Here is a 14,589-nt window from a genome sequence, read left to right on the forward strand (position 1 = left end):
TGTCTACTCTAATACTCTTTTAAAGTGATTGTTGTCATTTGAATTGGAAAAATGGTAACAAAAACAACAACAACAACAAGAACAACAATAATAATAATAATAATAATAACAATAATAATAGTAAAAAAAAATAATAATATGAAATGAAATATTTATGTTTTACGTCCCATGGTTATGCCGTCTAGACTAAAGCAGACGGTGATGATAATAAATGAGTGAAATAGTGGAATGAAGAAAGTGTAAGGAAACGGGAAAACCCCATGAAAACATACGAACATGATGTTTCCAAACCACAAATTCACTTGGTGCGAGCTTGGATCAAACCAAGGATCGCACGCACCGAAGGTGATTGCTCTACCACTTTTTTAAAAATACTTTATTGTACTCTTTCCAGCCAATTACATCAGAAAAAAATAAACAAACTTGTACTGTGAGCAGCCAATTAGACAAAAAACATACAATAGACACATTAATAAATTGCTGCTAGTACAGTAGCAAACTTTTGTTTACGAATTAAAGGTGCTATAATTTGCATGCCTAACAAGAGTTGGTTGACGTACAAAGTTACATTACCATTAAAATTATTGCAAAAAGAATATCGATAGCTTGGGACTTGATCCATAAAATTGTTTTACGTTTAGTGCTGGGATAAAATTGATAATCCGGAAGCAGAATGAATGACATACAATGAATATTAGAAGAAGTTGTTCTGGAGATATGGACAACAATTTTTGATACTGAAACCATATAGCTGTGTTTCGTGAGCAATTTTCGAACCGGTGTTGGAGAGTGTCGAAAACATAACAAGTAGCACACAAAGAAATATTACAAATACCTAGTTCAAAAAGTCTCTTGTTAGTTGGATTATATTGTGAACAACACTGTACCAAAGAGATTGTATGGCAGGATACAATACTGGACTATGAATGTTCGCCCAGATTTTATTCCAGTTTGTCATTGGGTAATGTTCTACAATACGAGGAACCGAAATTGTGGTGTGAGTAACTGACATCAATAAATACGTCCTTGAGGTATGGCACAGGGGAAATGTAAGATTGTATATGCAGGGGAGCTTGTAACTCAATATAACGTAATGATACACATAAAGCCTTGCTGGAAAAGGACTCTGAATATTAGCATAGTGTTTGGCAAATGTGATGTAACAACAGCGAGTAGCTCTAAAGTTCAATGTTTTTAAGACCAAGGCCACCGTCATATTTTGATAAACACGCAGTCTCGTGACTTACCCGTAGGCAGTGATTATGCCACAACAGTTGCCTTGTGTGTTTTCGTACGATACTGAGGTATTTCTTCGGCAAGGAAAATAATTGTGTGAAAAAGGAAAGACGACTAAAAACGAAAACATTTAAAAGGTAGACTAGGCCCGCAAGATTATATGCCGGGCTTTACTTTGGTGAATGAGTGCAACCAAAGTACATGTTGTGGTATGAAAATTGTAGTCTATAGTGTCTGCTATGCGACGTTGCCAAGTAAAAGGAATTGCAGACAAAACACGTGTTGGTCAGCCGGGGATATACACATCAGGCGTGACTTTTGTTTATTGAGAACAGCACCTGAAATGCACTCATAATCGATATGAGGGTTTCAACACGGGACAAGTCTTGTGGACTATTTATAAAACAATGTATATCGTCTATAAATGCTTGTAATTTTAAGGTTGTTGCACTAATCGGAATACCTTGAATGTATTGTTCCAATGTTGAAAGAAAGGGAACGAGAACCAGGCTATACAAAATAGAAGGCAGGGGGTAAACTTGTGCAACACCTCGAAGTACATTGATGAGATATGTAAGTGCACCATTAACTTTTAATCTTACATATCATTGAATATAAAGAAATCGAATCAAATTAAGAAAACTGTCTCCGAAACCATATTTTACAAGTACTGTAAACATATAACCATGTGACAACCTGTCAAATGTCTTATAGAAATCAAGAGCTAATAGAGAGACCCGCAGAGAACTAGTTTTCTAACACCAATGAATACCTTCTCGTATATTACTTAATGCCAAAAACATAGGTTTTGTGTGTTTTAAGCCATACTGATAATTGTAAAAGGTCTGATTGAAAAACGATTCTAAACGAGAGGCAAGGCAACGAGACAAAATTTTCTGGTCAACATTAAGGATTGTAATCGGTCGAAAATTATCACAATCATGCGAACCTTCACGTTTAGGTGCAAGTACCATAATACCAGCGGTAAAGGAAGAGTTGCACGTGGGAGTGAGTCGGAGTTTGTTATGCATTTCTGTCAGAAAAGGGATAAGAATGCTGTGACATTGGCGGTAAAATGCTATCATAAGAACATCGGGTCCCGGAGATATATTTAACTTCCCCGGAAAAATAGCTTGGTCGACTTCGTTTTCTTGGACGTTACGGGCTTCCGGTCGAAAGAACCAGTGGGATGCGCAAATAAAGAGGCAGAAGAATGTACTGGAGCTGGGGAAGAGAGGTGCTTTTAGGGATCGTTCAGAGCTGAAAGTACACGAAGATTCTTGTGTACATCACCGCGAGGAAAAGTGACCTTGGAAATAAGGTTTTGTTTATATCTTCGCCTTTCACGGATAACTGTATGTAAGGAGGAAACTTCATGTGGAACCATCGTTGTCTTGCCTCTCGTAAAAAAAAAATCTGGACTGTTTCAACCATGCAAATTAGGTAGAATTGCTTTAATTTCCTTAATACGAGGTTGTACGTCAACTTCTTCGGCGAGTTCGTTGTAATAAGCATATAATAAATTAGAGTAATAATTATATTGCCCATTGAGAAGAGAGAACCTGACTTGACTGTGTTTCTTACAGGCAGTACGAAAGTACGGTTTAACACGAGATAACCACCATGAAAGTAATTTTTTCCTTTGAGATTTAAAGCGCACTAAGTACTGTTGGTAATGAGCAACTGAAAATTCTCATCAGATAAGATGCTGTTATTGAGTGACCAAACAAAGGTTGACTTTAAATTATTATGGATGGGCAAATCAATAGTGCAATCTACAAAACAGTGATCAGAGAAGCATAGAGGCATAGAGCGAACAAAACTAATTAAAATTTGACTGGCATAAAGTCGGTCCAAACGACTGGATCCATCGCGCCGAAACAATGTGTATCCTGGGGCTTTACCTATGTAATGACGCCAAACGTCACTAAGTTAAAATCTTGAATCAATTTGCGCAATGCAGGAGAAGTGTGGAAACCAAAACTTGAGTCTATAGAGTCTAACACTGCTTTGTAATATCCTACACACATCAAATCTCTGGCACCAGAATGTAACTCCGTTGGACCGTCAGTGAGATAGAAGTTTATCAGCACGTTTACTATTTCCAGACGGCAAATATAAGTTACAAAAGTGTATGTTTTCATAATTGTCTGTAATATATGACCTGACGGAAATTTTGAGAAGGTGGTTAATGAAATATCTTTGCTATATGTAATAGTTGTTCCAGAACCAATTTCGGAAGGATTGACTTCCCACAAGTGAATAAAAAGAAAGGAGAAATTGTCAATATTGCATTTTTGAAGGAAAATTGTATCCAGAGACGAATTGTTGATGTAATTGGCTAGCGCTTTCTGCGTAGTAAGACTAGAAATACCGTTGACATTAATAGTGGCTACACGAGTTGCGTACATAGTTAATGTCCTCAAAAAGATAAAAAGATACCTAAGTAACACGACACAAGGAAATGACACAATACACTTGAAAAAACAAACGGATGAAAACACTCGCAATAATTTCCATTCTAAACTGCGATGAGATATTATCACCTTTCTGGGAAGGCAACACTAACATTTGCCTTAGCACTTGTTTCACTATGATGGTTTTCTCACCTCATGAAGCGAGACGCACAATTCTTGTTCACTGGGGAGCACTCTTACTTTTATGAAGTTTATTAGCTCTATTGACTTTATCACGAGGTGAAGATTGAGATCGACCTTTGCAGCCTCTTCTTGGGTAGAGAGGGAAACTGGGATGCTTGTGTGGCTGTTGAATCTATATCTAGAGAATCACTCACTTCCTGGCGGGTGTCATCAATGCTCGCTAACAATGGAGTACTTACAGCGATTTCAGGTAGCGCATCCATCTCCGATGCTGAACGTACTGGAACAGTAATATTCTGTTGTGTAAAATCCGAAGTAATAGGCGCTATGGCAGTGGAACTGGATGAGTCACTCTGCGAAGTATTGCAAGCAAGAGTCTGTTGGGAGGCGGTAGCAGGGAAATTGGTGAGAGATGCAGCTGTAGAACTAGGGGAAACATCGAGTGGACAAGTGGGTTCATTTACATTGAGTGCCTTAGAAAAATTAGTTTCAGAAGTCGCAGTTGGAGGTGGATGATTCTCCTGTAAAGTTGGAGGACGTTTCTCACTTAAGACGGGAAAACTAGTAAACGAATGAATGTTCGGTACCACTTTGATCAAAGTGATGGCATGGGTGGGGCTCTGGATGGTGGAGCACTAGATACTGAAGCCGTTACGGTTGGAGGGATACGGTGCTTTGTACATTCCATCAAAAATGATGTGTTGAGTCACCAATGGCTGAGGTTTTAACTTGACCTCCATACGTTAACCCAGACATAAACCACAGATAGTCACATAAGAAGGTATGGGGCGCTTAATACATATGTCTATTATCTTTCTCCAAGTTCTTACTTCATAGATGTGTCCAGTAGAATACATTTCATCTGTGATTAATTTGATTTCACCGTACTAGGATATCACACGGAAAATATGATGATCTTCCAACTCGGTGGGTACTAAATGCAAACGGACAGTCATAATATCGAAACTGGAAGAATGTATGAAAATATTATATGTACCAAGATCATCTGAATAACTGACTTTTCCATTCACTCGAAACAGAATTTGTTCATAAAGCACTTGCAATATTAAGATATAACTGTTTGCGACAATAATCAAACTCAATACGAAAAACTTGATCAGGAAGCAGATGAAAAGTATTGTGGATCCATTCCTGCCGGATAATGTATTAGGCTTGTTCACAACATCTTGGAATGACAAACATAAATTATTCACTCGGATAACAGACATAAGAAGGGAGACATGTATTCACACTAGACAATATGATGAAAAGACTAAATAGAACACTAATTACTTGGTAGTGGAAAATACTCAATTTGACGATGCAGGTTGGGTTGAAGCAAGTAAACACACTCAGTACTTCCACTCAAGCACCTACCGAGATAACGAGGTGAACGGCACGGCGTCTGCAGAGCAATTGACCACTGAGCCACTGCGGTATCAATAATAATAATAATAATAATAATAATAATAATAATAATAATAATAATAATAATAATAATAATAATAATAATAATAATAATCGCCACGCCAAATAATGCATTCCGATGTGCTGGGTAGTGTAAATACTAGAGCAAAGGTATTATTTTAATTAACTTTCCAAATCTACTAGTAATTGCTAATAAATGTCGATACCACTTTCTTTGTACTGCCAACCTTTAACTGACTTATGCCGCTACATCAGTTTATTCGTCTACCACTCTAAACATCCAATTAAATAGAAACCATCGTGTATGTCAAAAGCTATTTCAATAAGGTAAGTCTGCCTTGTCATTACCATAAACCTCAATTATCAATTGCCACTCTTGGCTCATCAACCTAACTACACAATAAAACACTCACTTATGGCTAATATCCAATTCTCAGCCACTTCAGGTTAATTTCCGACATCAATACAAATACACACTATTATATTACATGGTAACCCCCTTCGTTTGTTCATAGAATCTCCGAACACTTTGTCTGATTATTTCTAGGAAATACCTTGTCCGAAACTTTCATATAATGGCTAAGCTTGACTCACAAAACGCTAATACGATGTTAGAAGAACTACAAAGTGTTAATATTTAGTGGGAAAGGAAGGAAACAGTGGAATTACATTGCATTTAATAAAACAGACACAGTTGGCGGCAGACAGAATGTGAGAAATGTTATTATTGGTATATTTTCCTCAACCATACTATTCGAACTATCTGCATAAATGCACAGTGTAAACCAGTGCCGTAAGAAGAGACTGATGCCCTTAAGCTTACCCCTCTTAGAATAGTTATATCAAAAAATGATCCTGCTAGTATGTAATATATTTCATTTGCAATCCCAGACAATGCGACTTTTCTTATAATTTATCACAAGTATTGTACAGTGCTGTTAAAACCAAAATTTACTTCTCATGAGTTCTCTTTAACCCTACATTAGATTTCAATAAATTAGTTATGTACTAAATTCTTCTTTTGGGAAGAGAAATTCTTTCTCGTCAGTACAAGCATCAAAACACACTGTATCAGAATGCGAGTAATACAGATTGCTCAAGTTTTTCTTCTAAATTTTATTGGCGTGCTTAGCCAAATTGTTATCGTGGTCTTTGGTTCTACTCCCAATTGGACTACTAACATTTTCTGCTTGTGATCCATCAACATGAAAGGCCACAGTGGCTCAGTGGTAGAGCTCTCCCCTCTACACTGAGAAAAATGATTGGGTTGAAACGTGACCATGCGGTGTGGTTAAAAATATTTAAACCAAATTGGGTTTTTTAGGAACGATGGGTGGTCACTTGCAACCCAACTGCATTAACCGTTGGGTCAACAAAATGACTATATGTCACCGTAGAGTATTTTAAACCAACACTTGAGTCATACCTGGTTAACGGAAAGTGTCATAATACGTGAAACACATAGTCTAATCGAAGCTGATTTAAGTGGACTATTAAATACTACAAAAATTACAACACATGTTTGTTATTTACTGTCTATTCAGTCGAAATTATACAGAGTTATATCTTGAAAGAGCACGATTACAATAGCAACGTTAGCTCCGGTCCAAGCGGAAGGCTGCGGAGGAAGAAAGTAGCGCCAAAAAGAAAAAAATCATTGCATCGAAACCACAATGCATGAATAGCAGTGTGTGTAATCTTTTTTCCTAATGTTATTCTTATGTCCTAGCATATAAGAATAACAGATGGCGCCACCGTTACTGTGTAACTATTGTCAGACTATTCACAAGTTTAAAATACGATTATTTTGGCCAATTACAGGAAACTTAGAACGTTATTTGTAGCTTTGCAGAAATTTCAAATATACTGCGAAAAGCTTTGAAATAACTACTTACTGGCTATGAGAAATGAAAATATTCACAGCCAGTACGTAATTATTTCTGATATACTCGGAAGGCAATATCGTTGGTGTTGAATAAAATTCCAAGTAACACAATAAAGTGGTAATCATTTTATATTGTGTAGTGTTGGGTCACCTATGTAACCAACGCATGGTTTGTTAAATACCGTAACGGTTAATGTGATATTTACTCTTTTAACTCATTATTTCGTCATGTTTTAACTCAACCATGGTCAATTTTATCTCATTGGTGGGTTATTTACACTCCCCTTCTCCAAGCGACACCACACTGTGGTCATTTCTTACCCCATGTATATTTACTTTTAACTACACGTTTGGTCAAACGCATTATCGGGTTAATGGAATTTACACTTTGTTGGGTCATATTGTACACCAAGTTGGGTTAAATGTATTAACCGGTTAAGCGATTTTAAACCATTTGGGTCGTTGGGTTGGACTCCTATATTTAACTACACGTTGGGTTGAATTTATTTCAACCCAATTTAACTAAACGCTTTGACCCTATTTGGGTCGGAGCAGTTTTAGCCACGTGGTTGGGTTAAAATATGCACCAATAGGGTCAATTTCAACCCAATCATTTTTCTCAGTGTAGTGCGTGAGGTCTCTGTTTGATCCCAGCTCGCGCCAAGTGGGCCTTGCGTTGGACAACCTCTACTGTGTGTTTTGTCATGTTCTCGTTTCCCCGATTTTCTTCAATTTACCAATTTATTCAGTTTCGTAATGTAACTTAGCCCCAAAAAAGGTCATTTCATTGTTTCATCACCACGAGGCAAATGGGGAAGTATGGTAAATTAAGAGATAGCGATTTCAGCTATAGAAAGTAAGAAATAATGATACCTGAGAGCACGGTACAGTGACTTCATTTCACCAAGTAGAATGTGCTACATCTGGCAAGCCATAGCCCTTCATGCATTGTAGTGGGAATGAGTCGAGCCCGTCTTCCTATCTGTTAATTTATTTCACCAGCATTTCGGAATACTGAAAAGAAAAAAATGCTCATTATCTGGCTCCTCAGCAATTTGCCTCATCTCTGTATACTGAAATAAAATACTTAAAGTATTGTTGCAAGCACATAAAGGTCTCTTATGTCTTGTAGTGAACATTTCATCGGTGGTGATGCAAGGTTAGTGCATTGGCTTATGTATATTATTTCCTGTATATACGTATATGCATGTTTATGTACGCTTCGTCGACATGGCAGTTTATTAGCCCCATGATGTTTCTCTCGTTCCGCTACTGCTGTAGACTCATTAAGTTAAAGCTTTTAATACTAATTAAGATTCTTTAAGTTATATTTGAATATGGTAAAATTAGGTTTGTAATCATCTACATGTTTTACTGTTTGGTTCCGTGTTAAATAGGTTTAAGTATTCAGTATACAAACTAAGATTATGTACACAACTTCTTACATTAAATTTGATTCGATTCATCATATCCTGTACCTTCTTGAAAAACATCATATGAAAGAAATCATACTAGTAGGCCCCTATCTCTGGCAAACTTGCCATGTGACTGATGTCAATTGTAAACAAGGGAATTAGTTCGCAATTTAGCCGCATGCCCTCTAAATCTAACGACTTATATTTTATTTCTCGTTAAGTATTGGACGGATCTGAACCACATTTGTTGGCCAAGTAGCACATTGTCTAAAGAATGAACATCGTTATACTTGGTGACAGAATTTGACAAGAAACAATCTCCGCTTGGCTCGGTTTCTTTGTATGTGGTACTTGATTTCTCGTTAAGTACTGACCGGATATGAGTGAAATTTAGAGGTGTAAACCCATGCTTTAAGTAATGAATGACCCTATATTTGGTGGCATAGACTGACTGGGCTTTCATTGTATGTGATACTTTATATATGGGCATCTACTGCAGGATCTAACCAAACTTTGCTGGACAAGTAGGCCATCATCTGAGGGATAAAGATCACTCAAACAAATTGGTGGCTGAGCTCTGCCAGGCACAGGGCCGACTCGGCAACAGAAGCTATGTTTCACTACTTTACACGCCGGTTGCTTTTGAGTTAAGTTCATCTAGACTTCTTATATATCTATTTCGTCTTTCTGACGTCACACAGCGATCCACGGCGATGAGTAACATTATCCAAATATCCAAAGTATATCCGATTAGATATCCAAAGTATGCTTTGCACAAGTGTGAAAAGTCAATCTGTCAATTGACAAGCATAACAGCACATAGACAAGACGAAAAGAGAGAATAAATTCAATGTTTCATCTCCACCATTTATAATTTTACTAAATCCGGAAATGGTAGAAACGTTTCCACTTCCGGTTTTAATATTGATCCCTATAGAGCAAAAATGGTAAGAGATACCAAGAAGTTGCTTTTTGATACGGATTGAACGTCCTAAGGATAAGACACATCTCAATCTAACTCCTTTTATTCAAACCGGAAATGGTTAAATTCTACAATTTCATCTAGATATCCAAAGTATGCTTTGCACAAGTGTGAAAGGTCAATCTGTCAATTGACAAGCGTAACAGCACATAGACAAGACGAAAAGAAGAAATCAATTCAACGTTTCATCTCCACCATTTATCATTTTACTAAATCCGGAAATGGTAGAAACGTTTCCACTTCCGCTTTTAATATTGATCCCTATAGGGCAAAAATGGTAAAAGATACCAAGAAGTTGCTCTTTGACACGGATCGAACGTCCTAAGGGTAATACTCATCTCAATCTATCTCCTTTTATTCCTACCGGAAGTGGTTAAAGTCTTCGATTTCATCCATCAAAATTAAACGTTGTACTAAAGAAAAAAAGAGGATCACAAACAGATAGTGAGGGGCATTCTTGCATTCAGAACTGGAAGAATAGTTTTCATCTAGGAGTTTATTCCTCTCATTTAAACGGAAGTGATACAACACATCCTGCACTTCCGGTTTCAATACTAATCATCATAAACCAAAAACAAATTGATCCATCGTTCAAAGAATAAGGTTAATCTCGACCTTTATTTCTTTATTCTAACAAGCAATAGTGGAAGTTATGATTTCCGGTTATACCACCGATCATAATAATGAAAAGAGCAGCCATAGATAAGCAGAAACAACTTTTGAGGTGGATTCAGTGTACTGAAAGAATACTGGCTTAAGTCTCCGAATTTAGTTCTTTAGTGCAACCGTCGGTTTATCACTTCCGGTTCCAATAATTGATTCACATAGAGCGAGAACTATTAAGAGACGGTGACATGTATTTAAAATGGATTCAGTATTCCCAGAACAGATTCAATTACAGCTGTTATTGTTGTACTGAAACAAGATGGAATAAAAAGTAGTCCAATTTCCGGTCTTTCTTATTAATTCTTATACATTATAGTGTTTCGTAACTTAAAATAATGGTTTTTGTTTACTATTGGAATAAGTGATTGTGGGAGATTGCTTATTGTTATACTCGGTAGTAGGATAATACTATTTTTGATGCATTTTGATAATTTAATGAAGGTAGTTACATAAAGAAAAGGTTATGACAATAATATGTAGTACATAGAAAAGGTCATGATAATAATATAGAAATTACAGATTTAAAAAAAAAAAAATGCCTGTCATGGAGGAAGACCTCCACGCACGAACTTCTTATGCGTTGTTTCTCGGCATAATTAATAAGTACTTACAGAAGGTTATAGCGGTACAGGCTGAGGTTCTGATGGTTGACTCTAAGATGTCCTGACTGATGGAGCGACTGTCAAAGGACTGCACAATTTTACCCCTTTGTTTAACCCTTTTATTATATAAACCATTTCTATGGTTTATATATACTGCTTTTTGGCTTTACACCTGTATGCAGTTCCTTATTTTGTTATTGTATTTGGACATTTTCACTTTCATTTTTAGATTTCATTTTCTTGAAAGTTCGTTTCCGGAACCTCATCCTGTTAGTTTCTTTTGTCTTTAATTTTAGAAGTTTTTAATATACATTGAAGATTTGAAATTATGTTACAATAGTACTTAAGGTATAACGTTGTTGGCTTCCCGCGAAAAGTTGGAGTGACGCTTATGGGGAGTGGCCAGAATGGTTACTAGTGGCTCGCTGAGCACAGTAGAAGGTTGGTGGTGATTGGCCACCCTTTTACCACACCCCCAACGACGAGCAGGTCCAAGCGCGGGAAGCCAAGGACGTTATACCTTCTGGACTATAGCACTTGTAATTGGTAGCGAGAAACTGTTTTGGTATGGATTATGCGTTGAAAAGAAGATAATTGGTTGCGTCTCTGACTTTATTTATTACTCCATTACAACCTGAAGTTAGAGCTCTGCTACTTTTGGATTCAGAGTTAAAATTCGCTTAGTTTGGAAAGAAAACAATGTGAAACAAAATTATTATTATTATTATTATTATTATTATTATTATTATTATTATTATTATTATTATTATTATTATTATTATAGGGAAAGGTGACTCAGTGATAGAGCGTTCACCTCTAGTGTGTGGGATTCCTGGTTTGATCCAATCCTGCGCCAAGTTAACTTTGTGGTGAACAAATACCGTATTCATGGGTTTCCCCGGGGTTCTGCCGTTTCCTCCCAGTTTATTCATTCCATCATTCCATTCACTTTTCATCATTACCGTCTCTTTAGCATAAATGCATAATCGTGTCAGACGTGAAAACTGAAAGATTTCATTATTATTATTATTATTATTATTATTATTATTATTATTATTATTATTATTATTAATAATAATAATAATAATAATAATAATAATAATAATAATAATAATAATGCTGTATGCTCGCTTACTGTAAGGGAAGAGCCCATACTGAAAGTCCTTTTGAGAACAAGGTCCTTTCACGAATATTCAGACCTAAGAGGAACAAGGGTAGGGAATGGCAGACACTTCATAACGAGGAACTGCATAATTTATACCGTTTACCTAACATTTAGGTCACCAAGTTTAGGAGGCCCAGTTCATGTTGCCAGAATGAAAGAATGTAGGAACGCTTTCAAAGTTTTGAAATGAAATCTTTAAGTTTTACGTCCCACGATTGAGTAGAAATCCATTAGGAAAACCGACCATTAGGCGCAGATGGGAGGACAATATTAAGACGGATCTCGCAAAATAAGAGTACAAAGTAGAAACTGCATCCAATTGGGTAAGGACAGAAGTCAGTGGAGAGCTTTTCTGAAAGTGGCATTGAACTTCCGGGCTCCATAAGCCATACAGTTAAATTATTATTATTATTATTATTATTATTATTATTATTATTATTATTATTATTATTATTATTATTATTATTATACTATATTCAGAAGTAATTCGTCAGAAGGTGATAATCGTAGAAGAAAATGCATGATGAAAATTTAAGCTGGACTACCTTTTGAAAGAATTTACCAATATCTGAAATTCTGCACGTTTACCACTTTATTTGAGCGAGCAATACGGTGTGTGAAACTAGGAGAAAAGGAATATGAAGGGATCTGGTTTTCTGTATATAGGAAGACTGAAAAGCTAGTTAATACCATGATTTTATATTGTTGTATGAATTGCTTTAAAGTTGTTTTCGAGTTTATAAAGCAACAAAATTTAACTCGATAGAACAAGACCAAGTGTTGTTGATTAAATACGGAAATATTTAATTGAAATCTTAACTTTTATTATTCGAGTTTATAATGGTGAGATCTAGAAATAACAAAACACAGGAGCTTATTTTGTCCAAAGAAGTTCTTTTTGCAGGAAAAATAAGTTATTTATACGCTTTACACTTGTATACTACCGTGAGTCCTCTTAAGACCCCACAGATATTCAAAGCAACATATCTCTTATAATAACATGACTATCTAAAATGTGTTCTTCTATTTTCTCTCAGGTGTATGTTTAATATATTGAACACAAAACCTGTTGTTTGGTGTTATGTAAAAAATGATTGTTTATCACCGGCAGTGGTGTATTTAGGAGGTTTCTATCGGGCTTAAGCCAGCCCGAAATAAATTTGTTATAGGTGCCTTCCATTTCAACTCAGGCAAAAAAAATAAAATAAATAAATAAAAAAATAAAAAATAAATAAATAAAATAAAATTGCACCATCACCATCTCAGATATTGTTGAAACTTTTTTTATAGCAACTAGACATGTTTTTAAGAGACCCATATTTTCTTGTTTTGTCGAAAAAAATTTTCCCGCCAAGTAATGGGCCATCAAAGACGGGGAGTACAATTTATGAATTGTAAAAGACATGGAAAATGGTCAACTTCGGAGCCCCACCATTCAGCTATGGAGACAGGTAGAGATATAATTCTTGTTGTGGTATGTACATAGGGATATAAATAAACTATATTTTATTGTACTTCGGTTTGCGCATGCGTACCTTTTTGTACATAAATTAACAAATGAACGTTAATTTATCTGAAAAGTCGAAGTTTGCGAATTTTTTTCCGAGCACTTCCGGTTCGAATTTTAAAATTATGCTTTCACGGTTGGTAAGAACTAGTTACCCGCTTTCCGAAAAAAATTTGTATCGCGTCTGTGTGCAACCGTTTTGTCGCAAAAAATTCGAGAAATTGTAAAATTCTTAAAAAAATCGCCATTTTTGGGCGCCATTTTCTCGAAAACACCATCTTATAAAATTCTGAAATTTTGTCAGATGGTTTAGCTTTACATGAATAATAAACACACCAAATATCATTCTCGACCAATGCTTCATGAATTAACTACAGCCTTTTGAAGTTAGCGAAGTTTCGTTAACTTTGATATCACAGTTAGCAACACTGGAAACAATAAAAATGCAATGATTTGATTATGTTTGTGGTTCACATTAATTAAATGAAGAATAAAAGGTTTCCCTGACTGGTTTTTTATTATTTTGATCAAAAAAGCGCTCTGAAATAGTAAAATTATTCCTCCCCCCTTCTCCGTTTTTTTTAAAAACGAAGTAATCTGAGATGGGAATTACGATTACGAAAAACAAAAATTTTAAGTTCAATTACTTAAAATGGTCTTCAGAAGCAAAATTTGACTGATTTTTTTTTCACATGGACCAATCATTTGCTTGCTTGGTGTCTTCTTCGCTAATAGCAGTAGAACAATCACAACTCGTCCAGAGGTGGATCCAAGGAGTCGATCGCCCTCCCAGAAGAAACTTTCTTATTTTATATATAAATAAAAGCCATTGCAGAGTTTGGAGCTCTTAAAAGTAGCTCTAAGTAGCAGTATTACATCCCCCCAGAAGTTCGTCCTGGATCCGCTCCTGCGTAGCACATTGTCGATAATCACAAAATACTTATTTTCACTTCTCTTATACTCTTCTGGAAACCTGTACCCTGCTGAAAGTCCATGTGGAAGCATAAACAGCACTTCAACTGTACGTAATTCATGATTTATTATAATTCTGCTACGCACCACTGGTTATCATAAGTATATGCAAGGGCGCCGATCCTGGGGTG

This window comes from Thermobia domestica, chromosome 12 (assembly GCF_964235325.1).
Source record: "Thermobia domestica chromosome 12, izTheDome1.hap1.1, whole genome shotgun sequence".
NCBI lineage: Eukaryota > Metazoa > Arthropoda > Insecta > Zygentoma > Lepismatidae > Thermobia > Thermobia domestica.